Source organism: Eurosta solidaginis, chromosome 2 (assembly GCF_040869045.1).
Source record: "Eurosta solidaginis isolate ZX-2024a chromosome 2, ASM4086904v1, whole genome shotgun sequence".
NCBI classification, from domain to species: domain Eukaryota; kingdom Metazoa; phylum Arthropoda; class Insecta; order Diptera; family Tephritidae; genus Eurosta; species Eurosta solidaginis.
This window is the reverse complement of record NC_090320.1, coordinates 241,422,353-241,449,858: the sequence shown is the minus strand read 5'-3', so window position 1 is coordinate 241,449,858 and position 27,506 is coordinate 241,422,353. Positions and strand designations below refer to the sequence as shown.

The 27,506-nt window shown below is 37.1% G+C and overlaps 1 protein-coding gene across 6 annotated transcripts in view; it reads left to right on the top strand.

Moving 5' to 3' along the window:
- Nucleotides 1–27,506, top strand: part of LOC137240740 (ras-related and estrogen-regulated growth inhibitor-like protein) — a 227,772-nt gene that overhangs the window by 85,496 nt on the left and 114,770 nt on the right. The window contains exon 1 of one of the 6 annotated variants that reach the window (XM_067767380.1): nucleotides 23,200–23,342. The exons of the other annotated variants lie outside the window; for them this stretch is intronic. The gene's annotated coding sequence lies outside the window, so the exon portion shown is untranslated. Of the gene's footprint in view, nucleotides 1–23,199; nucleotides 23,343–27,506 lie in introns of those variants that run through there. 6 annotated transcript variants of the gene reach the window in all.

Sequence of the window (27,506 nt, the reverse complement as noted above, 5' to 3'; positions counted from 1 at the left end):
AGATGAGTGCCCAGGAACCTACGTACCAAATTTCATCAAGATACCTCAAAATTTACTCAAGTTATCGTGTTAACGGCCATGCGGAAGGACAGACGGACGACTGTGTATAAAAACTGGGCGTGGCTTCAACCGATTTCGCCCATTTTCACGGAAAACAGTTAACGTCATAATATCTATGCCCCTACCAAATTTCAAAAGGATTGGTAAATTTTTGTTCGACTTATGGCATTAAAAGTATCCTAGACTAATTAAATAAAAAAGGGCGGAGCCACGCCCATTTTGAAATTTTCTTTTATTTTTGTATTTTGTTGCACCATATCATTACTGGAGTTGAATGTTGACATAATTTACTTATATACTGTAAAGATATTAAATTTTTGGTTAAAATTTTACTTAAAAAAAAATTTTTTTTTAAAAGTGGGCGTGCTCCTTCTCCGATTTTGCTAATTTTTATTAAGCGTACATATAGTAATAGGAGTAACGTTCCTGCCAAATTTCATCATGATATCTTCAACGACTGCCAAATTACAGCTTGCAAAATTTTAAATTACCTTCTTTTAAAAGTGGGCGGTACCACGCCCATTGTCCAAAATTTTACTAGTTTTCTATTCTGTGTCATAAGGCCAACTCATCTTCCAAGTTTCATCGTTTTAGCTTTCTTTGGTAATGAATTATCGCACTTTTTCGGTTTTTCGAAATTTTCGATATCGAAAAAGTGGGCGTGGTTATAGTCCGATTTCGTTCATTTTAAATAGCGATCTGAGATGAGTGTTCAGGAACCTACATACCAAATTTCATCAATTTACCTCAAAATTTACTCAAGTTGTCGTGTTAACGGGCGGACGGACCGACGTACGGACGGACATGGCTCAATCAAATTTTTTTTCGATCCTGATTATTTTGATATATGGAAGTCTATATCTATCTCGATTCCTTTATACCTGTACAACCAACCGTTATCCAATCAAACTTAATATACTCTGTGAGCTCTGCTCAACTGAGTATAACAAGTCAAATATTTGCGCCTAAGCCCACCTATGCATATCGGGTGCAAAACCAAAGGTTACTGGCTGCTGTTTTATTTATGTCCATATGTACATACATACATACATTTGTGGGTATTTGCGACGCTACTGCACCTACGTACTCAAGTAAGTAAACATGTTTTCATGTCGTATATCGAATTCCGCCAAATTAATAGAAAAACAAGTAAGGAAGGCTAAGTTCGGGTGTAACCGAACATTACATACTCAGTTGAGAGCTGTGGAGACAAAGTAAGGGAAAATCACCATGTTGTAAAAAGAACCTAGGGTAACCCTGGAATGTGTTTGTATGACATGTGTATCAAATGGAAGGTATTAAAGAGTATTTTAAGAGGAAGTGGACCATAGTTCTATAGATGGACGCCATTTAGGGATATCGCCATAAAGGTGGACCAGGCCTGACTCTAGAATTTGTTTGTACGATATGGGAATCAAATGAAATGTGTTAATGATAATTTTAAAAGGGAGTGGGCCTAAGTTCTATAGGTGGACGCCTTTTCGAGATATCGCCATAAAGGTGGACCAGGGGTGACTCTAGAATTTATTTTGTACGATATGGATATCAAATGATAGGTATTAATGAGTATTTTAAAAGGGCGTGGGCCTAAGTTCTATAGATGGACGCCGTTTCGAGATATCGCCATAAAGGTGGACCAGGGGTGAGTCTAGAATTTGTTTGTACGATATGGGTATCAAATGAAATGTGTTAATGATAATTTTAAAAGGGCGTGGGCCTAAGTTCTATAGATGGACGCCGTTTCGAGATATCGCCATAAAGGTGGACCAGGGGTGACTCTAGAATTTGTTTGTACGATATGGGTATCAAATGAAATGTGTTAATGATAATTTTAAATGGGAGTGGGCCTAAGTTCTATAGGTGGACGCCTTTTGAGATATCGCCATAAAGGTGGACCAGGGGTGACTCTAGAATTTATTTTGTACGATATGGGTATCAAATGAAAGGTATTAATGAGTATTTTAAAAGGGCGTGGGCCTAAGTTCTATAGATGGACGCCGTTTCGAGATATCGCCATAAAGGTGGACCAGGGGTGAGTCTAGAATTTGTTTGTACGATATGGGTATCAAATGAAATGTGTTAATGATAATTTTAAAAGGGTGTGGGCCTAAGTTCTATAGATGGACGCCGTTTCTAGATATCGCCACAAAGATGGATCAGGGGTGACTCTAGAATTTGTTTGTACAATATGGGTATCAAATGAAAGGTGTTAATGAGTATTTTGAAAGGGAGTGGGCCTTAGTTCTATAGGTGGACGCCTTTTCGGAATATCGTTATAAAAGTGGACCAGGGGTGACTCTAGAATGCGTTTGTACAATATGGGTATCAAATGAAAGATGTTAATGAGTATTTTAAAAGGGCGTGGGCCTTAGTTCTATAGGTGGACGCCTTTTCGAGATATCGCCATAAAGGTGGACCAGGGGTGACTCTAGAATTTGTTTGTACGATATGGGTATCAAATGAAAGGTGTTAATGAGTATTTTAAAAGGGCGTGCGCCTTAGTTCTATATGTGGACGCCTTTTCGAAATATCGCCATAAAGGTGGACCAGGGGTGACTCTAGAATTTGTTTGTACGATATGGGTATCAAATAAAAGGTGTTAATGAGTATTTTAAAAAGGAGTGGGCCTTAGTTCTATATGTGGACGCCTTTTCGAGATATAGCCATAAACGTGGACCAGGGGTGACTCTAGAATTTGTTTGTACTATATGGGTATCAAATGAAAGGTGTTAATGATTATTTTAAAAGGGCGTGGGCCTTAGTTCTATAGGTGGATGCCTTTTGGAGATATCGCCATAAACGTGGACCAGGGGTGACTCTAGAATTTGTTTGTACGATATGGGTATCAAATGAAAGGTGTTAATGAGTATTTTAAAAGGGCGTGGGCCTTAGTTCTTAGGGTGGACGCCTTTTCGAAATATCGCCATAAAGGTGGACCAGGGGCGACTCTAGAATTTGTTTGTACGATATGGGTATCAAATGAAAGGTGTTAATGAGTATTTTAAAAAGGAGTGGGCCTTAGTTCTATATGTGGACGCCTTTTCGAGATATCGCCATAAACGTGGACCAGGGGTGACTCTAGAATGTATTTGTACGATATGGGTATCAAATTAAAGGTATTAATGAGGGTTTTAAAAGGGAGTGGCCCTTAGTTGTATACGTGAAGGCGTTTTCGAGATATCGACCAAAATGTGGACCAGGGTGATCCAGAACATCATCTGTCGGGTACCGCTAATTTATTTATATATGTAATACCACGAACAGTATTCCTTCCAAGATTCCAAAGGCTTTTGATTTCGCCCTGGAAAACTTTTTCATTTTCTTCTACTTAATATGGTAGGTGTCACACCCATTTTACCAAGTTTTTTTCTAAAGTTATATTTCGCGGCGGCCACCGTGGTGTGATGGTAGCGTACTCCGCCTACCACACCGGATTCCCTGGGTTCAAACCCCGGGCAAAGCAACATCAAAAATTTTAGAAATAAGGTTTTTCAATTAGAAGAAAATTTTTCTAAGCCGGGTCGCCCCTCGGCAGTGTTTGGCAAGCGCTCCGGGTGTATTTCTGCCATGAAAAGCTCTCAGTGAAAACTCATCTGCCTTGCAGATGCCGTTCGGAGTCGGCATAAAATCATGTAGGTCCCGTCCGGCCAATTTGTAGGGAAAATCAAGAGGAGCACGACGCAAATTGGAAGAGAAGCTCGGCCTTAGATCTCTTCGGAGGTTATCGTGCCTTACATTTTTTTTTTTTTATATTTCGCGTCAATAAACCAATCCAATTACCATGTTTCATCCCTCTTTTCGTATTTGGTATAGAATTATAGCATTTTTTTCATTTTTCGTAATTTTCGATATCGAAAAAGTGGGCGTGGTTACGGTCCGATTTCATTAATTTTAAATAGCGATCTGAGATGAGTGCCCGGGAACCTACGTACCAAATTTCATCAAGATACCTCAAAATTTACTCAAGTTATCGTGTTAACGGCCTAGCGGAAAGACAGACGGTTGTCTGTGTATAAAAACTGGGCGTGGCTTCAACCGATTTCGCCCTTTTTCACAGAAAACAGTTATCGTCCTAGAATCTAAGCCTCTACCAAATTTCACAAGAATTGGTAAGTTTTTGTTCGACTTATGGCATTAAAAATATCCTAGACAAATTAAATGAAAAAGGGCGGAGCCACGCCCATTCTGAAATTTTCTTTTATTTTTGTATTTTGTTGCAGCATATCATTACTGGAGTTGAATGTTGACTTAATTTACTTATATACTGTAAAGATATTAACTTTTCTTTTAAAATTTCAATTTAAAAAAATTTTTTTAAAAAAGTGGGCGTGGTCGTTCTCCGATTTTGCTAATTTTTATGAAACAGGCATATAGTAATATGTGTAACGTTCCTGCCAAATTTCATCATGATATCTTCAACGACTGCCAAATTACAGCTTGCAAAACTTCTAAATTACCTTCTTTTAAAAGTGGGCGGTGCCACGCCCATTGTCCAAAATTTTACTAGTTTTATATTCTGCGTCATAAGTTCAACTCACCTACCAAGTTTCATCGCTTTATCCGTATTTGGTAAGGAATTATCGCACTTTTTCGATTTTTCGAAATTTTCGATATCGAAAAAGTGGGCGTGGTTATTGTCCGATATCGTTCATTTTAAATAGCGATCTGAGATGAGTTCCGAGGAACCTACATACCAAATTTCATCAAGATACCTCAAAATTTACTCAAGTTATCGTGTTAATGGACAGACGGACGGACGGACGGACGGACATGGCTCAAACGAATTTTTTTTCGATACTGATGATTTTGATATATGGAAGTCTATATCTATCTCGATTCCTTTATACCTGTACAACCAACCGTTATCCAATCAAAGTTAATATACTCTGTGAGCTCTGCTCAACTGAGTATAATAATAAAACTGATGAAACCGCGAAACCTCTTGTCAAGTGTTGTGTATATAAAATTAATAAAATAATGTTTAATAATAAAATATGTATTAAATGATAATAACAAAATTTTAATTAACAAGTAAGGAAGGCTAAGTTCGGGTGTAACCGAACATTACATACTCAGCTGGGAGCTTTGGAGACAAAATAAGGGAAATTCACAATGTAGGAAAATGAACCTAGGGTAACCCTGGAATGTGTTTGTATGACATGGGTATGAAATGGAAGGTATTAAAGAGTATTTTATAAGGAAGTGGGCCATAGTTCTATAGGTGGACGCCTTTTCGGGATATCGCCTTAAAGGTGGACCAGGGGTGACTCTAGAATGTGTTTGTACGATATGCGTATCAAATTAAAGGTACTAATGAGGGGTTTAAAAAACAGTGGACCTTAGTTGTATATGTGTAGGCGTTTTCGAGATATCGACCAAAATGTGGACCAGGGTGACCCAGAACATCATCTGTTGGATACCGCTAATCTATCTATATATATAAAATAGGATGTATGTATGTATGTTTGTATATTTGTATGAGGCTTATGGACTCCGAAACTACCACGCCGATTTTATTCAAATTTTCAGGATAACTTAGTAGGAACCCGGAAAGTGTTTATGAAAAGTTTTTTTTCGGGGAAGTGGACTAGGGACCGATTTATTCTAAATTATCGTATATATGGCTCGATTTGCCTGAAATTTGGTATGTAGGTAGCGTTATATCTAGAATAAAATGTATAATTTTTCTTCCGGGAAGTGGACCAGGATACATATTGGTGACTAGGGTCTCGAGATATAGGACAAAAAGTGGACCCGGGCACCCCTAGTATGTGTTTATACAATATGGATATCAAATGAAAGCTGTTGATGAGTGCTTTAGTACAGGGTATTTTTCATACCTATCGGTGACTAGGGTCTCGAGATATAAGCCAAAACGTGGACCCGGGCACCCCTAGAATGTTTTTATACAATATGGGTACCAAATGAAAGCTGTTGATGAGTGCTTTAGTACAGGTAGTGTTCATACCCATTGGTGACTAGGGTCTCGCGATATAGACCGAAACGTGTACCCGGGCACCCCTAGAATGCGTTTATACAATATGGATATCAAATGAAAGCTTTTGATCAGTGCTTTAGTACAAGGTAGTTTTCATACCTATCGGTGACTAGGGTCTCTAGATATATAAGCCAAAACGTGGACCCGGGCACCCCTAGAATGTGTTTATACAATATGGATATCAAATGAAAGCTGTTGATGAGTGCTTTAGTACAGATAATTTTTTATACCGCTGGGTGTCTTGGGTCTCGAGATATAGGCCAAAGTGGACCCGGATACCCCGAGACAATGTTTGTACAATATGGATATCAAATGAAAACTATTGATGAGTGCTTTACTACAGAGTAGTTTTCATACCTATTGGTACCCGGGCACCCCTAGAATGTGTTTATACAATATGGATATCAAATGAAAGCTGTTGATGAGTTCTTTAGTACAGGGTAGTTTTTATAGCTATTGGTGACTAGGGTCTCGAGATATAGGCCAAAACGTGGACCCGGGCACCCCTAGAATGTGTTTATACAATACGGATATCAAATGAAAGATGTTGATGAGTGCTTTTATACAGGGTAGTTTTCACACCTATTGGTGACTAGGTTCTTGAAATATAGGCCAAAACGTGGATCAGGGTAACACTAGGATGCGTTTTTACATTATGTATATCAAATTGAAACTGTTGATGTGTGCTTTATTACAGATAATTTTTTATACCGCTGGGTGTCTAGGGTCTAGAGATATAGGCCAAAGTGGACCCGGATACCCCGAGGCAATGTTTGTACAATATGGATATCAAATGAAAACTATTGATGAGTGCTTTACTACAGAGTAGTTTTCATACCTATTGGTACCCGGGCACCCCTAGAATGTGTTTATACAATATGGATAACAAATGAAAGCTGTTGATGAGTTCTTTAGTACAGGTTAGTTTTTATACCTATTGGTGACTAGGGTCTCGAGATATAGGCCAAAACGTGGACCCGGGCACCCCTAGAATGTGTTTATACAATACGGATATCAAATGAAAGATGTTGAGTGCTTTTATACAGGGTAGTTTTCACACCTATTGGTGACTAGGTTCTTGAAATATAGGCCAAAACGTGGATCAGGGTAACACTAGGATGCGTTTTTACATTATGTATATCAAATTGAAACTGTTGATGTGTGCTTTATTACAGATAATTTTTTATACCGCTGGGTGTCTAGGGTCTAGAGATATAGGCCAAAGTGGACCCGGATACCCCGAGGCAATGTTTGTACAATATGGATATCAAATGAAAACTATTGATGAGTGCTTTACTACAGAGTAGTTTTCATACCTATTGGTACCCGGGCACCCCTAGAATGTGTTTATACAATATGGATAACAAATGAAAGCTGTTGATGAGTTCTTTAGTACAGGGTACTTTTTACACCTATTGGTGACTAGGGTCTCGAGATATAGGCCCAAACGTGGACCCGGGGACCCCTAGAATGTGTTTATACAATACGGATATCAAATGAAAGATGTTGATGAGTGCTTTAATACAGGGTAGTTTTCACACCTATTGGTGACTAGGGTTTCGAGATATAGGCCAAAACATGGACCCGGATACCCCAAGAATGTGCGTATTTTGGATATCAAATGAAAGCTGTTGCTGAAAGCTTTTAATTAATTTTCATTGTGATATACGATTTTGTCGCATCAACCTGGCAATACTGATAAATATGCATGCGAAGCCGAAATAAAGACATGAATTAATAATACACACATACCTATTTACATACGCCATATTCGATTTGCCTGAAATTTGGTATATAAATTTGCCTATATTAGTATTTACGATGCTTTTTTCCGGGACGTAGACCAGAGACTGAGGGACTGAGACTCGGAATGAGACTGGAACAAAATACATACAACCCTCTGGGACTGGCAATAAGATATGAAGAAGAATGAGAAGAACTTGAGAGAAGATAAAAGAGAGAAGGAGAAGGAGACTGAGAATGAGATAGAATGAGACGAAGATGGAGATAGATGAAGCGAAAAATACGGAGGGAGGAGTGAATAAAATGATTTGGAAAAAGTGTAGAGGGGCGAGGGCAGAGTTAGACGGAAAAAGCTTATTAAAATGTATGCAGATATACCAAATTTAGGGCAGAACAACGTCTGCCGTGTCAGCTAGTTTATTTATATATGTAATACCATGAACAGTATTCCTGCCAAGATTCCAAGGGCTTTTGATTTCGGCCTGCAGAACTTTTTCATTTTCTTCTACTTAATATGGTAGGTGTCACACACATTTTGCAAAGTTTTTTTCTAAAGTTATATTTTGCGTCAAAAAACCAATCCAATAACCATGGTTCATCCCTTTCTTCGTATTTGGTATAGAATTATGGAATTTTTTTCATTTTTCGAAATTTTCGATATCGAAAAAGTGGGCGTGGTCATAGTCGCATTTCACCTATTTTTAATGCCAAGATAAAGTGAGTTTATATACGTACGTGAAATAAGTTTAGTAAAGATATATCGATTTTTGCCCAAGTTATCCTGTTAACGGCCGAGCGGAAGGACAGACGGTCGACTGTGTATAAAAAATGGGCGTGGCTTCAAACACCTTCGCCCATTTTCACAGAAAACAGTTATCGTCGTAGAATCTATGCCCCTACCAAATTTCACAAGGATTGGTAAATTTTTGTTCGACTAATGGCATTAAAAGTATTCTAGAAGAATTAAATGAAAAAGGGCGGAGTCACGCCCATTTTGAAATTTTCTTTAATTTTTGTATTTTGTTGCACCATATCATTACTGGAGTTGAATGTTGACATAATAAACTTATATACTTTAAAGATATTCAATTTTTTTTTTAAGTAGGCGTGTTCGCCATCCGATTTTGCTAATTTTTATTTAGCACACATACAGTACACATACGTGCGTGCCAAATATCATCATGATATCTTCAACGACTGCCTAATTACAGCTTGCAAAACTTTTAAATTACCTTCTTTTAAAAGTGGGCGGTGCCAAGCCCATTGTCCAAACGTTTACTAATTTTCTATTCTGCGTCATAGGGTCAACAAATTCACCAGGTTTCATCGCTTTATCCGTCTTTGGTAATGAATTATCGCACTTATCGAAATTTTCGATATAGAAAAAGTGGGCGTGGTTGTAGTCCGATTTCGTTCATTTTAAATAGCGATCTGAGATGAGCGCCCAGGAATCTCATACCAAATTTCATCAAGATACCCAAAAATTTACTCAAGTTATCGTGTTTACGGACGGACGGACGGACATGGCTAAATGAATTTCGTTTTTCGCCCAGATCATTTTGATATATAGAAGTCTATATCTATCTCGATTAGTTTATGCCGTTACGGATTACCGTTATGAGGACCAAGTTAATATACTCTATGAGATCTGCTCAGCTGAGTATAAAATATATACCTCATGTGTACTTAGGTACATAAGAACAAACAATGTAGATAGAACCATTAAATCACTTACCCATACAAGCCATCTGGTATAAATGGGTGGTGGTAGACCACAAAGCTACCCCCAACCACAAATCAACTGCATACATCTTTATGTGCTTATATTATAACTGCTTCCAAATTAATATGTAGTAAAAGCCGTGAATTGCTACAAAAATTTCTGGTATATAACTGGACCCACAATGCAAAAAAAATTACTAGAACATAATATTAATCTGCTGAAAAATAGAAATTGCGGTAACTTTTAGAAGAAGTTTTATTTTCGTCTGTACATTAGACTGGGTCGATTTATTAACCGATATCACGCCATCGATTTTTCGATAGGATTTTGGCTCAGTAAAAAAAAGTTCCACTACGCATACCCAAAAAAATAATCTTCGAACCAGCGAAATTTTATTTTTTTTACTTTTTTTCGACTTTGATTTTTAAAATTTTTTCATGACCTACTAAAAAAATGTTCATATATATACCCTGTCCGACCCAAAAATGTCCGCTGAAATCGTTGGCGATAACAGTTTGTTGAAAAAAAACCAATTTTTTCGTAGGTCATGAAAAAATCTTAAAAATCAAAGTCGAAAAAAAGTAAAAAAAATTAAATTTCGCTGGTTCGAAGATTATTTTTTTGGGTATGCGTAGTGGAACTTTTTTTACTGAGCCAAAATCCTATCGAAAAATCGATGGCGCGATATCGGTTAACTTTCGTCCATACAAATTGACCCGGGTTAATGTACATGCCTATGCCAAAGAGGATAAATAAAACGTCTTCTATACATTTTCGTGGTGTATTTGTGTTTATTTTGCTGAGTGTATTTAATTAATTAATTAATTCTCTTTCCAAAAATCACAGTTGCACAAGGTGCCTACACGGCATGGATAAATGCGAGACAATTAAAAATGTCCCTCTCAGAAAATATTAGGCATCATTTTTTTTATTTCCAGCGAGTTACTCGCCACTCGTAGCAGACTGGTGGCTCTTGTTATATTTATCCTCTTTGCCTGTGCATCCGGCATCGAGATGACCACCAACACGTGAGTACCAATTACTCAAAACAAACAATTTCAGGCTTCATGGAATGAACTTATTCAGCTTCTTATCAGCAACAACCGATAGCGACCAGTTATTGTTTCACTATCGGTTTATTATCGACAGCGAATCATTATCGCTGAGTCATTATCGCGGCTTGGTATCGCTGAGTCATCGGCTTATTATTGGTTCTTATCGGCTTGTTATAGTTGGGTTAAGTTTGTGTAATTAGTTTAAGAGTGAAGTTTTGTCGATATCTGCTTCATAACAAGCCGTTGAGCCGTAGATAACACGCCGATAATAAATTGCTAACGCTCTGATAAAAAATCGATATCTTTTCGATGTCAGTTTACAACCTTTTGATGCAAAATCAACAATTCTTTGATAGAAAATAGATAATTTTTCGATAACAGATCGATTACTTTATAAAATGAATCGACAACACACCGCTAATTAATTGGGAAACTCAGATAACAAATCGATAACTTAATGATAAAAAATCTAAAACTCTTGGATATTAAATTGCTAACTTTAGGATTACATATCAATAACTTTTTGATAACAAGTCGATAACTTGTCGATAACTTATTAGTAACAGTTGAATAGCTTTGTGCATAAAATAAATGCAAGGCGCGATAGCCTCCGGAAAGATTTTAAGCTGAGCTTCTTTTCCAATTTGCGCCGTGCTGAGAAGCTGAGGAGATTTTCATAGCAGAAATACATTTGGAAGGATTCCCAAATCACTGCGTACACCCCTCCCCCCCCCCCCCCCCCCTTGGGCTTAGAAAAACTTGTTTCTAATTGAAAAAACATATTTCTAAAGTTTTTATGTTGTTTTGCCCGGGGCGTGAACCCAAGATTTTCAGTTTGGTAAACGGAGCACGCTGCCACCACACCGCAGCGGCCGCATATTTCATAATTCTGTGGCTTTCCGACATAACCGAAAAAGTCAATTTTTTTCTCGAAATTGGTATGGCCTAGAAGTTTTAATGTGGTAATTTTATTCGCTCCCGATTAACGACCTTAGTAGTGCTTGTTACTGGAACGTACCGGATTATGACATATTCGTATTCGTGGAAACATGGCTTAATGAACAATTTTTTGATTCTGAGTTTTTTGACTCCAACATTTTTAATGTATTTCACAAGGATCGTGATGCAGAAAAACTGGCCTCAATCGAGACGGTGGTGTTTTGATTGCCGTCAAACGTGAACTTCGAGCTTTTTTGGTGCAACTAAAAATTGATGATTTTTTGCTGGAGGAGATCTGCGTTTATCTAATAACGGCCTTACGCCTTCTAATCTTTCTGGAAATCATGAATTTAATTTAATTTAATTTATTTATTATTACGGCTGTTTAGGCCTAAAATTTAAACTACTAAGTACAATTCATTATTATAATCACTTATTTCTATTGAATATGCTGTTGGAATGCCATGTGATTCCGATCAGCATATTTACTGGCGTGACAAACGGACGAGTCTGGGAGCCACTCATTTAAGGAAGTTTGGAAAGGACGCGTTTCCAATCCTCCAGTACTCCCAGCTTAAAGCAACAAAACTTAGAACTTATATTTTTCAATTATATTTGTATTTTAAGCTGTCGGAATGTATTGGTCTCCGATCAACACAGCTAAACATGTCTTTGGATGTTGGAAATTGAAAATAACGTGTACCCAATTACCCCTCAACTTTGTTTAGTAAAGACGCTGTCGGAATGCATGAAGATTCCGATCAGCACAGCTCAAAATATAATGGGAGGTTGAAAAGGACGTGTTTCCAATCCCCCCTACTCCAACTTTTGTTTGACCTTATATTCGTTACACACCATATAATATTATTGTTATATTAATGCTGTCGGAATGCGAGTGATTCCGATCAGCAACAGTAAATATAGGCTGAAAATACCCAATTCCAGCGAAATTAGTTGTTGAACTGTCTGGAGTTACAGGTGGCGACTGATTATCTTTTCCTTAGGGCCGGGCGCATTGTATTTTGCTGCTACCAATATTACCATTCCCTTTTCGCGCTCCAGTATCGGATATATCATGTAAAAAAAATAAAAAATAAAATAAAAACTTTATCTTGTCTTATTGGAAGGGTTTTATAATGCTCCAATAAAATTTTTTTTTTTAAGTATTGAAGTTATTACTACTTTTTTTTTCTGTGATTAGGAAGTTCATTGAAATATTTCAGGCCCTTATAAAATATATTTTGCTTGTTCACTTCTGTTTTGAAAAGAGGTGATCTAAAATTATTGTTTAATCTGATTACGTATGAATTCGCATCATTTACATAAATAAGCTTTTCGCTGAGGTATGTTGGTAATTTACCGTACTTAATATTAAATACAAATTTCATACTGTAGTAGAATATGAGCTGTTTTATACTCAACCAGTTTAGTGCTTCTATCATGTTATTAATGGGAGTATCATACCTCATGTTTAATATAAATCTCAAAGCTTTATTTTGCATAGCTTGTAGCTTATCTACCTGTGTTTTATTGGCCATAAAGAATATTGTGGGACAATATATGAAATGTGACTCTATGATGGATTTATACACTTTCAGTTTGCATTTTCTACTGATAAATTTGCATGACATCTTCCAAAAACCAATTTTCTTGCTTATTTTGGCAACTATATAATCAATATGATCATTAAATTTTAATTTATTATCAATCAGAACCCCTAAGTACTTGAACGTTTTAACTTCTTTAATGTTTGAGTTCATTATTTTTAGCTCAATACTACAAGATTCCTTATTCATCGCTCTAGATATGACCATAAAATGGGTTTTATTAACATTAAGTTTAAGCTGATTGGTGCAAAGCCCCCTGTATAGGGAGTTCAAGTCTTCTTGCATTTTGCTCCTAGCTAACATGATATCAATTTCACTTACTTCGAGCAATGCGTCATCCGAAATCAGCCTTATTTTACTATGTTTCAGCGCCGAAGATATATCATTTATATATATGTTAAATAGGACCGGTGCCAAAACCGATCCTTGTGGCAATCCAATTCCTGTCAATACCTCATCCGAGATAACCGACTCAATGGCTGTTTTTATACTCAGTTCAGCAGAGCTCACAGAGTATATTAAGTTTGATTGGATAACGGTTGGTTGTACATATATAAAGGAATCGAGATAGATATAGACTTCCATATATCAAAATAATCAGGATCGAAAAAAAATTTGATTGAGCCATGTCCGTCCGTCCGTCCGTCCGTCCATTAACACGATAAGTTGAGTAAATTTTGAGGTATCTTGATGAAATTTGGTATGAAGATTCCTGAGCACTCATCTCAGATCGCTATTTAAAATGAACGATATCGGACTATAACCACGCCCACTTTTTCGATATCGAAAATTTCGAAAAACCGAAAAAGTGCGATAATTCATTACAAAAGACAGATAAAGCGACGAAACTTGGCAGATGAGTTGAACTTATGACGCAGAATAGAAAATTAGTAAAATTTTGGACAATGGGCGTGGCACCGCCCACTTTTAAAAGAAGGTAATTTAGAAGTTTTGCAAGCTGTAATTTGGCAGTCGTTGAAGATATCATGATGAACTTTGGCAGGAACGTTACTGCTATTACTATATGTGCGCTCAATAAAAATTAGCAAAATCGGAGAAGGACCACGCCTACTTTTAAAAAAAAATTTTTTTAAAGTAAAATTTTAACAAAAAATTTAATATCTTTACAGTATATAAGTAAATTATGTCAACATTCAACTCCAGTAATGATATGGTGCAACAAAATACAAAAATAAAAGAAAATTTCAAAATGGGGTGGCTCCGCCCTTTTTCATTTAATTTGTCTAGGATACTTTTAACGCCATAATTCGAACAAAAACTAACCAATCCTTTTGAAATTTGGTATGGGCATAGATTTTATAACGTTAACTGTTTTCTGTGAAAATGGGCGAAATCGGTTAATGCCACGCCCAGTTTTTATACACAGTCGTCCGTCTGTCCTTCCGCATGGCCGTTAACACGATAACATGAGCAAAAATCGGCATATCTTTAATGAACTTAGTTCACGTGCTTACTTGAACTCACTTTATCTTGGTATGAAAAATGAACGAAATCCGACTATGACCACGCCCACTTTTTCGATATCGAAAATTACGAAAAATGAAAAAAATGCCATAATTTTATACCAAATACGAAAAAAGGGATGAAACATGGTAAGGTAATTGGATTGTTTTATTGACGCGAAATATAACTTTAGAAAAAACTTTACAAAATGGTTGTGACACCTACCATATTAAGTAGAAGAAAATTAAAAAAGTTCCGCAGGGCGAAATAAAAATCCTTTAAAATCTTGGCAGGTACTACATATATAAATAAATTAGCGGTATCCAACAGATGATGTTCTTGGTCGATATCTGGAAAATGCCTTCACATATACAACTACCACCACTCACTTTTAAAACTCTCAATAATACCTTTAATTTGATACCCATATCGTACAAACATATTCTAAAGTCACCCCTGGTCCACCTTTATGGCGATATCTCGAAAAGGCGAACACCTATAGAACGAAGGCCACTCCCTTTTAAAAATACTCATTAACACCTTTCATTTGATACCCATATCATACAAACGCATTCTAGAGTCAACCATGATCCACCTTTATGGCTATATCCCTAAATGGCGTCCACCTATAGAACTATGGCCCACTCCCTCATAAAATACTCTTTAATGCCTTTCATTTGATACACATGTCATACAAACATATTCCAGGTTTTCCCTCGGTTCATTTTCCTACATGATTATTTTCCCTTATGTTGTCACCATAGCTCTCAACTGAGTATGTAATGTTCGGTTACACCCGAACTTAACCTTCCTTACTTGTTTGTCTTCGGTTGCCTAAAAAGCTCTGAAACCACTGCAGCTCGTTGCCCCTAATTCCAATTTTTTCTAATTTTTTAATCATTATATTTCTGTCTATAGTTTCAAATGCTCTCTTTAAGTCGATAAAAACAGCAAGTATACTTTTCTTTTAATTTAATTATTCTTTCCAACTCGATATTACATAATTTAAAGCCGTTTCACAAGAGTGGCCTTCTCTGAAATCGGATTGTTCTTTAGTTAGTATTTTGTTTATTTCCAAGTAACTTATGAGCTGATCTTTTACTACTGTTTCTAGAATTTTTTCTATATTCGGCAACGTGTTGTTCGGTCTAAGATCTTCTGCCTTTAATGAATTCTTTACCTTCTTTATTTATTGTTGATATTTTCAATGCGTCGGGCACTATTCCCTCTACTAATGATTTATTTATGATATCCGCATAGAAATGTCCCATGTATGACACCGAATCCTTAATTACTCCTTCTCATTGTGAATGATGACAAAGTGTGATCTCTTCTGCATAAACTTTAAAATTCCAAAGTGATTGGATCACCTGATTCGTATTTGACTATCGCTGTCTCATTCTGTATCTCTTTCTATCACCCGCTGAAGATAGGCGCCGCCATATTGAACAGCCTGTCAAAACGCTGAAAAGTAGCCATATTGAACAGCCTGTCAGGCAGTTGACAGATAAGAGATCACACTTTGTCATCATTCACAATGCTCCTTCTGATAGTAAATTTGTTTCTCCGATTTTATTTGTTAACCTTTTAGCTACCAATATGACATCATCAACCGTAACTTCTTGGAATTTCAGACATGTGCTAAGCGTGTATTGCACAATGTCGCCACTATCAAATTTTCGATTTCTCGATTTATGTCAACAATACTATCAACAAAGAAGGAATTCAATGCTTGAGCTATATCTTCGGGTGTTTCATATGTTATACCGTTTACAATCACTGTCAGGATATCGTTTCGCACCTCAGTTAAGTTTACTGCTTGCTTAAGGTGTTGCCACATTAATTTCCTATCAGAGGAATTTAAGGCGATATTTTTCCCCATGTACTTAATCTTTTTATACTCAGTTGAGCAGAGCTCACAGAGTATATTAACTTTGACTGGATAACGATTGGTTGTACAGGTATAAAGGAATCGAGATAGATATAGACTTCCATATATCAAAATCATCAGTACCGAAAAAAAATTTGATTGAGCCATGTCCGTCCGTCCGTCCGTCCGTTAACACGATAACTTGAGTAAATTTTGAGGTATCTTGACTAAATTTGGTATGTAGGTTCCTGGGCACTCATCTCAGATTGCTATTTAAAATGAACGATATCGGACTATAACCACGCCCACTTTTTCGATATCAAAAATTTCGAAAAACACAAAAGTGCGATAATTCATTACCAAAGACGGATAAAGCGATGAAACTTGGTAGGTACGTTGAACTTATGACGCAGAATATAAAACTAGTAAAATTTTGGACAATGGGCGTGGCACCGCCCACTTTTAAAAGAAGGTAATTTAGAAGTTTTGCAAGCTGTAATTTGGCAGTCGTTGAAGATATCATGATGAAATTTGGCAGGAACGTTACCGTTATTACTATAGGTATGCTTAATAAAAATTAGCAAAATCGGAGAACGACCACGCCCACTTTTAAAAAAAAATTTTTTAAAGTCAAATTTTAAAAGAAAAGTTAATATCTTTACAGTATATAAGTAAAATATGTCAAAATTTAACTCCAGTAATGACATGGTGCAGCCAAATACAAAAATAAAAGAAAATTTCAAAATGGGCGTGGCTCCGCCCTTTTTCATTTAATTTGTCAAGGATACTTTTAATGCCATAAGTCGAACAAAAATTTACCAATCCTTGTGAAATTTGGTAGAGGCTTAGATTCTAGGACGATAACTGTTTCCTGTGAAAAAGAGCGAAATCGGTTGAAGCCACGCCCAGTTTTTATACACAGTCGACCGTCTGTCCTTCCGCTCGGCCGTTAACACGATAACTTGAACAAAAATAGATATACTAAACTCAGTTCACGTACTTATCTGAACTCACTTTGTATTGGTGTAAAAAATGGCCGAAATCCGACTATGACCACGCCCACTTTTTCGATATCGAAAATTACGAAAAATGAAAAAAATGCCATAATTATATACCAAATACGAAAAAAGGGATGAAACATGGTAACTGGATTGGTCTACTGACGCAAAATATAACTATAAAAAAAAACTTTGTAAAATGGATGTGACACCTACCATATTAAGTAGAAGAAAATGAAAAAGTTTTGCAGGGCGAAATCAAAAGCCCTTGGAATCTTAGAAGGAATACTATTCGTGGTAATACATATATAAATAAATTAGCGGTACCCTACAGATGATGTTCTAGATCACCCTGGTCCACATTTGGGTCGATATCTCGAAAACGCCTTCACATATTCAACTAAGGGCCACTCCCTTTTAAAACCCTCATTAATACTTTTAATTTGATACCCATATCATACAAACACATTCTAGAGTCACCCCTGGTCCACGTTTATGGCGATATCTCGAAAAGCCGTCCACTTATAGAACTAAGGCCCACTCCCTTTTAAAATACTCATTAACACCTTTCATTTGATACCCATATCGTACAAACAAATTCTAGAGTCACCCCTGGTCCACCTTTATGGCGATATCTCGAAAAGGCGTCCACCTATAGAACTAAGGCTCACCCCCTTTTAAAATACTCATTCACACCTTTCATTTGATACCCATATCGTACAAACAAATTCTAGAGTCACCCCTGGTCCACCTTTATGGCGATATCTCGAAAAGGCGTCCACCTAAAGAACTAAGGCCCACTCCCTTTTAAAATACTCATTCACACCTTTCATTTGATACCCATATCGTACAAACAAATTCTAGAGTTATCCCTGGTCCACCTTTATGGCGATATCTCGAAAAGGCGTCCACCTATAGAACTAAGGCCCACTCCCTTTTAAAATACTCATTCACACCTCTCATTTGATACCCATATCGTACAAACAAATTCTAGAGTCACCCCTGGTCCACCTTTATGGCGATATCTCGAAAAGTCGTCCACCTATAGAACTAAGGCTCACCCCCTTTTAAAATACTCATTCACACCTCTCATTTGATACCCATATCGTACAAACAAATTCTAGAGTCACCCCTGGTCCACCTTTATGGCGATATCTCGAAAAGGCGTCCACCTATAGAACTAAGGCCCACGCCCTTTTAAAATACTAATGAACACCTTTCGTTTGATACCCATATTATACAAACGCATTCTAGAGTCAACCCTGGTCCACCTTTATAACGATATTCCGAAAAGGCGTCCAGCTATAGAACTAAGGCCCACTCCCTTTTAAAATGCTCATTAACACCTTTCATTTGATACCCATATCGTACAAACAAATTCTAGAGTCACCCCTGGCCAACCTTTATGGCCATATCTCGAAAAGGCGTCCACCTATAGAACTAAGGCCCACTCCCTTTTAAAATACTCATTCACACCTTTCATTTGATACCCATATCTTACAAACTAATTCTAGAGTCACCCCTGGCCCACCTTTATGGCCATATCTCGAAAAGGCGTCCACCTATAGAACTAAGGCCCACTCCCTTTTAAAATACTCATTCACACCTTTTATTTGATACCCATATCGTACAAACTAATTCTAGAGTCACCCCTGGTCCACCTTTATGGCGATATCTCGAAAAGGCGTCCACCTATAGAACTAAGGCCCACTCCCTTTTAAAATACTCATTCACACCTTTCATTTGATACCCATATCGTACGACCAAATTCTAGAGTCACCCCTGGCCCACCTTTATGGCCATATCTCGAAAAGGCGTCCACCTATAGAACTAAGGCCCAATCTCTTTAAAATACTCATTCACACCTTTCATTTGATACCCATATCGTACAAACAAATTCTAGAGTCACCCCTGGTCCACCTTTATGTCGATATCTCGAAAAGGCGTCCACCTATAGAACTAAGGCCCACGCCCTTTTAAAATACTCATGAACACTTTTCGTTTTATACCCATATTATTCAAACGCATTCTAGAGTCAACCCTGGTCCACCTTTATAACGCTATTCCGAAAAGGCGTCCAGCTATAGAACTAAGGCCCACTCCCTTTTAAAATGCTCATTAACACCTTTCATTTGATACCCATATCGTACAAACTAATTCTAGAGACACCCCTGGCCCACCTTTATGGCCATATCTCGAAAAGGCGTCCACCTATAGAACTAAGGCCCACTCCCTTTTAAAATACTAATTCACACCTTTCATTTGATACCCATATCGTACAAACTAATTCTAGAGTCACCCCTGGTCCACCTTTATGGCCATATCCCGAAAAGGCGTCCACCTATAGAACTAAGGCACACTCCCTTTTAAAATACTCATTCACACCTCTCATTTGATACCCAATCGTACAAACAAATTCTAGAGTCACCCCTGGTCCACCTTTATGGCGATATCTCGAAAAGGCGTCCACCTATAGAACTAAGGCCCACGCCCTTTTAAAATACTCATGAACACCTTTCGTTTGATACCCATATCGTACAAACTAATTCTAGAGTCACCCCTGGCCCACCTTTATGGCCATATCTCGAAAAGGCGTCCACCTATAGAACTAAGGCCCACTCCCTTTAAAATACTCATTCACACCTTTCATTTGATACCCATATCGTACAAACAAATTCTAGAGTCACCCCTGGTCCACCTTTATGGCCATATCCCGAAAAGGCGTCCACCTATAGAACTAAGGCCCACTCCCTTTTAAAATACTAATTCACACCTTTCATTTGATACCCATATCGTACAAACTAATTCTAGAGTCACCCCTGGCCCACCTTTATGGCCATACCTCGAAAAGGCTTCCACCTATAGAACTAAGGCCCACTCCCTTTTAAAATACTCATTCACACCTTTCATTTGATACCCATATCGTACAAACAAATTCTAGAGTCACCCCTGGCCCACCTTTATGGCCATATCTCGAAAAGGCGTCCACCTATAGAACTAAGGCCCACTCCCTTTAAAATACTCATTCACACCTTTCATTTGATGCCTATATCGTACAAACAAATTCTAGAGTCACCCCTGGCCCACCTTTATGGCCATACCTCGAAAAGGCTTCCACCTATAGAACTAAGGCCCACTCCCTTTTAAAATACTCATTCACACCTTTCATTTGATACCCATATCGTACAAACAAATTCTAGAGTCACCCCTGGCCCACCTTTATGGCCATATCTCGAAAAGGCGTCCACCTATAGAACTAAGGCCCACTCCCTTTAAAATACTCATTAGCACCTTTCATTTGATGCCTATATCGTACAAACAAATTCTAGAGTCACCCCTGTTCCACCTATATGGCGATATCTCGAAAAGGCGTCCACCTATAGAACTAAGGCCCACGCCCTTTTAAAATACTCATGAACACCTTTCGTTTTATACCCATATTATTCAAACGCATTCTAGAGTTAACCCTGGTCCACCTTTATAACGATATTCCGAAAAGGCGTCCAGCTATAGAACTAAGGCCCACTCCCTTTTAAAATGCTCATTAACACCTTTCATTTGATACCCATATCGTACAAACTAATTCTAGAGACACCCCTGGCCCACCTTTTTTTGGCCATATCTCGAAAAGGCGTCCACCTATAGAACTAAGGCCCACTCCCTTTTAAAATACTAATTCACACCTTTCATTTGATACCCATATCGTACAAACTAATTCTAGAGTCACCCCTGGCCCACCTTTATGGCGATATCTCGAAAAGGCGTCCAGCTATAGAACTAAGGCCCGCTCCCTTTTAAAATACTCATTCACACCTTTCATTTGATACCCACATCGTACAAACAAATTCTAGAGTCACCCCTGGTCCACCTTTATGGCGATATCTCGAAAAGGCGTGCACCTATATAACTTAGGCCCACTGCCTTTTAAAATACTCATTAACACCTTTCATTTGATACCCATATCGTACAAACTAATTCTAAAGTCAGCCCTGGTCCACCTTTATGGCGATATCCCTAAATGGCGTTCATCTATAGGACTATGGCCCACTCCCTCTTAAAATACTCTTTAATGCCTTCCATTTGATACACATGTCATACAAACACATTCCAGGGTTACCCTCAACTGAGTATGTAATGTTGGGTTACACCCGAACTTAGCCTTCCTTACTTGTTAATTTCTGAAATAGAAATTATTTCTCTGAGGGCATCATCTACATTGGAGATATATGACATACAACCATCGCACATAAATCTTAAAAATTGGCAGCCTTGCAAGCAGTTTATGCTATATTCGTCCATAGATGCACATGCAATTGTTTTGTGATATACTTTACCACACACACCCTCACATCGTACACCTGTCTCCCCCTCTATTTTTTTGTGGCATTTATCGCATACGATACATACATATATATATGTATATATATATATATATATATGTCGAAATGAACAAGCAAAATATATTTTAGCACAATACCAATTGAAAATTTCACTTTAATGTTTATTTGTATACAAAAACACTTTATTTTTGAAAGTTGGTACATCAGCTGCTGTACCTCATTGATAATTTATTGAGCCTAAATTTATTTCAAATTAACAATAATGTTAATTCTCTAAACAGACTTTTAAATGATGTATTTATAAGTGATAATATTATACGGCGCTAGTGTTCCAAAAGGTGTTTTTCTCGATGAAAATTCTGCGAATTCTCCAACTGAAGCAGCCAATTTATTTGCAGAGTTTTTCAAATCGAATTTTGACCCAGAAGTATTAGTAATCAAATATTTGATTTTTCGAAGAGTCAGGATTATGTTGTTAACTTTGGATCGCTATGTCTCTCTTCTGAGGATATTAGTAAAGCCATTATGAAATTAAAATCCTCCTATCGGTTTGATGCTGATGGCTTGTGCCCTATAGTGCTAAAGTGCTGTCCAGCTTTAATATATCCATTAAGACTGATCTTCAATAAATTCTTGTCTTCTCGGACGTTCATTAATGATTGGAAAATAACTTCCATTACCCCGAATTAAATGAAAAAGAGCGGAGTCAAGCCCATTTTGAAATTTTCTTTTATTTTTGTAATTTGTTGCACCATATCATTACTGGAGTTGCATGGTGACATAATTTACTTATATACTATAAAGATATTAAATTTTTTTTTAAGAGGGCGTGTTCGTCATCCGATTTTGCTAATTTTTATTTAGCACACATACAGTAATAGGAGTAACGTTCCTGCCACATTTCATCATGATATCTTCAACGAATGCCAAATTACAGCTTGCAAAACTTTTAAATTACCTTCTTTAAAAAGTGGGAGGTGCCTCGCCCATTTTCCAAAATTTTAATAATTTTCTATTATGCGTCATAAGGTCAACCCATCTACCAAGTTTAATCGCTTTATCTGTCTTTGGTAATGAATTATCGCACTTTTTCGGTTTTTCGAAATTTTAGATATCGAAAAAGTGGGCGTGGTTACAATCCGATTTCGTTCATTTTGAATAGCGATCTGAGATGAGTGCCCAGAAACTTACGTACCAGATTTAATTAAGATAACTCAAAATTTACTCAAGTTATCGTTTTTACCGACCGACGGATGGACGGACATGGCAAAATGAATTTCTTTTTTCACCTAAATCATTTTGATATATAGAAGTCTATATCTATCTCGATCAGTTTATGCCGTTACGGGGTACCATTATGCGAACAAAATCAATATACACTGTAAGCTCTGCTGAGCTGAGTATAAAAACAAGTCCAATATTTGCGCCTAACCCAACCTATGCATATCGGGTGCAAAACCACTGGCTGCTGTTTTTTTATGTCCATATGTACATACATACATACATTTGTGGGTATTTGCGACGCTACTACACCTACGTACTCAAGTAAGTAAACATGTTTTCATGTCGTATATCGAATTCCGTCAAATTAATAGAAAAATAATAAAACTGATGAAACCGCGAAACCTCTTGTCAAGTGTTGTGTATATAAAATTAATAAAATAATGTTTAATAATAAAATATGTATTAAATAATAATAACAAAATTTTGATTAACAAGTAAGGAAGGCTAAGTTCGGGTGTAACCGAACATTGCATACTCAGCTGAGAGCTTTGGAGACAAAATAAGGGAAAATCACCATGTAGGAAAATAAACATAGGGTAACCCTGGAATGTGTTTATGTGACATGTGTATCAAATGAAAGGTGTTAATGATTATTTAAAACGTAGTGGGCCTTAGTTCTATAGGTGGACGCCTTTTCGAGATATCGCAATAAGGGTGGACCAGGGGTGACTCTAGAATGTGTTTGTACGATATGGGTATCAAATTAAAAGTATTAATGAGGATTTTAAAAGGGAGTAGCCCTTAGTTGTATATGTGAAGGCGTTTTCGAGATATCGACCAAAATGTTGACCAGGGTGACCCAGACCATCATCTGTCGGGTACCGCTAATTTATTTATATATGTAATACCACGAACAGTATTCCTGCCAAGATTCCAAGGGCTTTTGATTTCGCCCTGCAGAACTTTTTCATTTTCTTCTACTTAATATGGAGGTGTCACGCCCATTTTACAAAGTTTTTTCTAAAGTTATATTTTGCGTCAATAAACCAATCCAATTACCATGTTTCATCTCTTTTTTCATATTTGGTACAGAATTATGGCATTTTTTTCATTTTTCGTAATTTTCGATATCGACATTGGTAAATTTTTGTTCGGCTTATGGCATTAAAAGTATTCTAGACGAATTAAATGAAAAAGGATGGAGTTACGCCCATTTTGAAATTTTCTTGTATTTTTGTATTTTGTTGCACCATATCATTACTGGAGTTTAAAAGTGGTGACAAGAACGGTCCGCAACTCCAGGCCCATATCCAAGCTGTCTACTATTTCCAAGATTTTTGAGCATGCCGTCAATGCAAAGCTAAGTTTTGCTGTTAAATCTCTCATTTCTCCCTATCAACGTGGATTTGTCGCTGGCAAAGGACCATCAACATCGATAATATTCCCCAAAACTTTCGGGTGGTGTTATTATCATAGATTGATTTGCTGTCTGATTTTGCTCATGTCAACTCTCCCACTTACATTGCTCCCACATTACGCTACAATGTAGTGCCTATACTTCCGCTGATATTCTGTATCGTCCCATACAGCACACCAATACCTTACACTACACCTGCACTTACATTCTATTTCCCCCAAATAGCATATCACGTCTAAAGGCTACGTTTACGCTTACATTATGGATTCTTCCATACCGTAAGCAAATATGTTTGTTTTACAAAACAACAAACAAAATGCAGGTAAATACTAGCAAATAAAAAACACGTCCTAGCAAGACAAGCACGAGTTGTTGTTCAACTAATAGCCCTTCTAAATATAGTTGAATCCAAACGTTAGGACCTACAGATTTTCCTACAGGGTGGTGTATGTATCCACATGTGATCACGCTTTGTAGCACTGATGGTTAACTATACACTGACGCTCACTAAATCTTTGTGGTTAATAATAATATCTTCCCTTCTTCCCTATAACAAACTTGTATAAAAAACCACAACTTATGTAAAGCGTCGAATATTGTGTGTAGGTCTTACAACTTTAGACTAACAAAGTTGCTTCTATCATTAAAAAGAGAGGACTGTAGACTCATGACGGGTATTCTGACTGGACACTGCGTTCTGGCGTCACATGCCTTTTAATTATGCTTGGTCAGTGATAGCAGATGAAGGAAGTGCGGGTTGGAGGAGGAAACAATTGAGCACGTTCTGTGCTCGTGCCCTGCACTTGCCAGGCTAAGACTCCAGCTATTAGGAGTGATACAGCTGTCAGATCTAGAAGCAGCAAGTGTCCAAGAGGGCGGAGTTATTTGCCAAGAGGACGGAGTTATTTTATAACATAGGTCCTGGTTTTTGATAGAGTTTTTCAGTTTGGTCGTTAAAACAAACTTCTGGTAACACTACGGACTAAATCAGTCTATGTGAGGTCCTCATGGACCGGCCAGTTCAACCTAATCTAACAACCTATGTATTACGGCGCTTCCTGCTGTGAGAATAGTTTATCACAACAACACAAATTCAGCTCTTTTTCCTACTATCAAAAGTTTCTTTCTCACTGGCAATAAGGAGACTTTTTGATTGTAAACTGACCAAGCCCGGCAAGGTGCCAACTGTCAAATCGGCTAGCTGGCGGAATCGGATAACATATCGATAGCTGTGAGTATTGATACCGCTATTTGATATGCCTATGTTATAAGCTTGTAAAGGCCGGCAACAGCTGTTATATCTCTCACGACCTTTATTACTATGCAAAACGCATTGACAGATAAGCGAAACGTACTTTATTGGTAACTTATTGAAATCATAACACATTGGTATATGAATTGAAGATTTTTTAACAGCTGTTCAAAAGCAAATTTTTCATAAGACTATTATTTTTGACATTTCCAATATATCCATTTTTTCACGTTGTTCAAATACTTTGATCTGGCAATTGTTTTGCACGCAGTTCACTAGTTTTCAAATTAACAGAGCTTTTACACTGAAAGAAAAAGACTGGTAAAATCAACCGAAATACGGGTCAACTCAACCGAAATTTCTGTCAATTTTTACCCATCGAAACAAGATGTTGAATCAACTGCGCACAAATCGTTGATTCGTAATTGACCGTTTTAGTAGTCAAATTAACAAAAAAAAGTTGTTGTACATACGTAAATATGTGAATACATAAATACGCATGCTTGCTACATATACATACATATGTACGCGCTTACTAACCGAACTTCAATTGGGCGTACATCAAATATGCTGGCACACATTAAACATTATACACTTTATTATTATTTTTGTTGTTTACGGCCTTTGAATTATAACTTTTTAAATACAAACGAGCTCTAGGCCAAATATTTGTATATTCTTAATAAAACACAATACGTGAATTTTTGATATACAATTATATTATTTAATTTGTCGATATTTCGACTTCAGTCTGAAGTCATCATCAGGACTAGGTACGAAAAGAACAAACATACATATTAAAATCATAAAAATACACATTTGCACAAGTACAGAACTTGCATTTTTGAATGCAATATGTCGACTAGTGTAACAAAAATATAAGTTTACGAACAGTGCAAAGCAAATAACAATAAAATGTAAATAACACACAGCCGTTATCATAAACAAAAAATGAACATAAGCAGAAAGTTATCTAAATGAGTAGTGAGCGCCGCTCAAGTGATATCAGCTGCAGCCTGCAGGTGAACTCTTTGGTAAACAGTGGGAGATGCTCTTATCTATTATTGTTGTTGTTGTTGATCAGCTGCCTAAAGGCAGACGCAATACCAATTGTATCAGATTTTAAGTTCATGCGTTTGTCGCTGGGTGTATTTATTATGTGCAGCATCTCTAATATGTAGCGTTTGTTGTAATTCCTCTCTTGCTGTAGAATTTCTACATTTTTTAAATTGGGAGAGTGTCCAGTTTCTCTGCAATGCTGTGTTAGCGCCGTTTTGCCATCATTAGGGTTGTTGCGATTTTTAATATTCGTTTTATGCCCGGAAATCCTCGTTTTTTGTTTCGATTTAGTAGTCCCCACATATACTTTGTCGCATACGTGGGACCCGTCACCATTACATAGAATTTTATATATCAAGTCCGATTTCTCATATTTATCTATTCTACTCTTGGTATTACTGAAAATTTGTCGCAACGTATTATTGTAGGTAAAAGCTAAATTACATTTCTCTTTGTCATAAATATTTGAATATTTTATTCTGTTAGACAGGCCTGACACATATGTAGTCGATTTATATATTTTATTATTTTCGGCCCATGCGGTATGCCCATGGGTTCCCCAGCATCCCCCGTCATAGCAGACATTGTAATGGAAGAATTACTGGAGAAATTTGAAGATTACTCCCCTTATAAGCCACGTTTGCTTACCAAATACGTCGATGACTTTTTCGCAATTGTGAAAACTGATACGGTGGAAGAATTGCTAAATATTCTAAATGGATACAACAGGAGTATTAAATTTACAATTGAGGTGGAG